General features: G+C 37.1%; 1 pseudogene; it reads left to right on the top strand.

The window, feature by feature from the left end:
* The first annotated feature begins 985 nt into the window (after nucleotides 1-985).
* On the top strand, nucleotides 986-1,906 carry LOC119505450 (annotated as a pseudogene).
* Nucleotides 1,907-3,027: the final 1,121 nt, after the last annotated feature.

Here is a 3,027-nt window from a genome sequence, read left to right as displayed (position 1 = left end):
AAAACTTACAGATTTCGCTGATCTCAGCAGTTCCATGGGTATTGTATGAAGTGTGCCCAAAGTCAGATTGCTCTGCAGTGTCCAGTCCACGCAGTTCCTGGCTTTCTACCTACTTCCCTGGAGGAGTAACTAAAACATACACCTCACCAATCCACCATCTTACCCCGCGCTCTCCCACCATATACTTTTGATTTGCAAGCATGCAAACGTTTTTAATGATCAAGAAAATGAAATAAAAATTTTAAATTCCTGAAAATTAAAGAAATAATAAAACAAATTATTGTAACTATATGTCAAGTTGATGGCATAATCATATAGAGAAAAGAACTACTTCATATAACATTAGGACACAGTATTTTGCCCATATATCTTTAGTGAGATATAGTCTAAGGACAAAAGGAACTAGGAAAAAAAATTGTTAATATAGCAGAAAAATGCCAATAAGTTATTTTGTTAATGTTGTTAGGAACAAAGATTTTCAGCATCTATAAATTATATTTAAATATAAGATAAAATATTTTAAGTAAAACCTTTTAAATTTGAATTAGAAAATTTACTAGGAAATCGTGATTTTTCCTTCTTTTTGAAACACTGTTTTCCCACCTATATCCACTGAAAAGTGCTAGAAGCAATGGAAAAACAATAGCAATGAACTGCCCCAGTCCTCAAGTTATAATTTCTAAATAAGAAGTTCTTGCATTAACAAGGAACCAGGATCCTTTGAAAAAATGTCTGATTCAGGGTTTAGGGAGGAAAATGTACAAGATGAGCTCCGGGAATCTCAGTGTGCCCAAAAGCAAGGATACTATGCCAAAAGAACCCAGGAGTTATCAGCCTCCCACTGATGGGATAATATGAGCATCCAAAATGAATAAAACATATGTGTAAAACAAAATATGCGTTCTTCCACCACCATTTTAAATCCAGCTCCATACAACACTCCACTGCTACCAGGACTCAGTCTGCACACCAGCACCCCCCTTCCGACAATTCCACCACCATGGAGGACATGAACGAGTACAGCAACACAGAGGAATTCGCAGAGGGATCCAAGATTAACGTGAGCAAGAATCAGCAGGATGATGGTAAAATGTTTATTGGAGGCTTCAGCTGGGATACAAGCAAGAAAGATCAGACTGACCATTTTGTCTCGATTTGGAGAAGTTGTAGACTGCACAATTAAAACAGATCCAGTCACTGGAAGATCAAGAGGATTTGGATTTGTGCTTTTCAAAGATGCTGCTAGTGTTGATAAGGTTTTGGAACTGAAATAACACAAACTGGATGGCAAATTGATAGACCCCAAAAGGGTGAAGGCTTTAAAAGGGAAACAACCCCCTAAAAAAGTTTTTGTGGGTGGATTGAGCCCAGATACTTCTGAAGAACAAATAAAAGAATATTTTGGAGCATTTGGAGAGATCAAAAATATTGAACTTCCCATGGATACAGAAACAAATGAAAGAAGAGGATTTTGCTTTATCACATATACAGATGAAGAGCCAGTAAAGAAATTATTAGAAAGCAGATACCATCAAATTGGTTCTGGAAGTGTGAAATCAAAGTTGCACAACCCAAAGAGGTATATAGGCAGCAACAGCAACAACAGAAAGAAGGAAGAGGGGCTGCTGATGCTGGACAAGGTGGTACAAGGGGTCGAGGATGAGATCAGGGCCAAAACTGGAACCAAGGATTTAATAACTATTATGATCAAGGATACGGAAATTACAATAGTGCCTATGGTGGTGATCAGAACTATAGTGGCTATGGCGGATATGATTATACTGGGTATAACTATGGGAACTATGGATATGGACAGGGATATACAGACTACAGTGGCCAACAGAGCACATATGGCAAGGCATCTTGAGGGGGTGGCAATCACCAAAACAATTACCAGCCATACTAAAAGAAGACCTTGGAGGAAAGAGGAGGAAATACTAAAGTAACCCATCTTGCTGGACAATGTTGAAGATTGGTCCTCTGTTGGTCTAAGACGATTATTTTGTAAAAGACTTTCTAGTGTACAAGACACAACTGTCCAACTGTATATAGCTGCCAAGTAGTTTTCTTTGTTTTTACTTTGTCCTTTGCGATCTGTGTTATGCCTCGGTGTGGATTTGTGTTTATACAAATTTTATTTGTATGATTTCATGTTAAACCTGAAATAAATGCTTTCTTATGTGAAAAAAAAAATGCAAAAAAGACATCAGTGCATAATAACAGGAAGAAGGAGAGAGGGAGGAGGAGAAGCAGAAAGTGTTGCAGAAGGGAGAGGAGGGAGAGAATGGGGAGGGGGAAAGGAGAAGAAGGAAGAGAAGGATTGGGATGAGGAGAAGGAAAAAGAAAAAATGAAGGAGATGGGGAAGAAGAGTAAAGAAGCAAATAAAATTCATTAGAGAACATTTGAAGATGTTAGGGCACAGACTCCTTTCCTCTGAAAAGTGATAATTAAAGGAAAATAATTCAGCATTTAACCTATCTTTCTAACATGACATATATTGTAGGGTAACCAAATATGAATCGTATATTAAGGGAAGCTTCTTCAGTACAGAAGAATTTCAGGTAGCACATGCTGAAGGAATTAAAGAATTAAGAAAATAATCATTTTACAGTCTGTAATGAAATAACTAATTCAGGCAATGGTCATCAATGGATCATAAAACCATTAGGCCAAAGGTTGATGGGGAGTCATACACTGTCACCATTTCAATTTACCAATCTACTAAAAGCAAGAAAACTAGACGTTATTTGATTCTTGATGTGAAGTAATAGGCCATACACGGCACTGTCTATGAAATATTCTTGCCTCAAAAAACCCACAGAATCTAATAAAGCCTTTAGATCTATCTTCTCATCCATACTAGTAGACGAATAAACTAAATGATATCATGAGAACTATTCATCTAAATTTAGATTATAGGTTGGGTTCCTCCAAAAGAAGACCCTGAGACAGAATTTATTGGTTTCTTTGTCATATACCATTGGCAGAAAAATAAGGATGCAAAATAAGCAAGGGAAGACAAGGAG

This window comes from Choloepus didactylus, chromosome 10 (assembly GCF_015220235.1).
Source record: "Choloepus didactylus isolate mChoDid1 chromosome 10, mChoDid1.pri, whole genome shotgun sequence".
Taxonomy (NCBI): Eukaryota; Metazoa; Chordata; class Mammalia; order Pilosa; family Megalonychidae; genus Choloepus; species Choloepus didactylus.
This window is presented reverse-complemented; position numbering and strand designations above follow the sequence as displayed.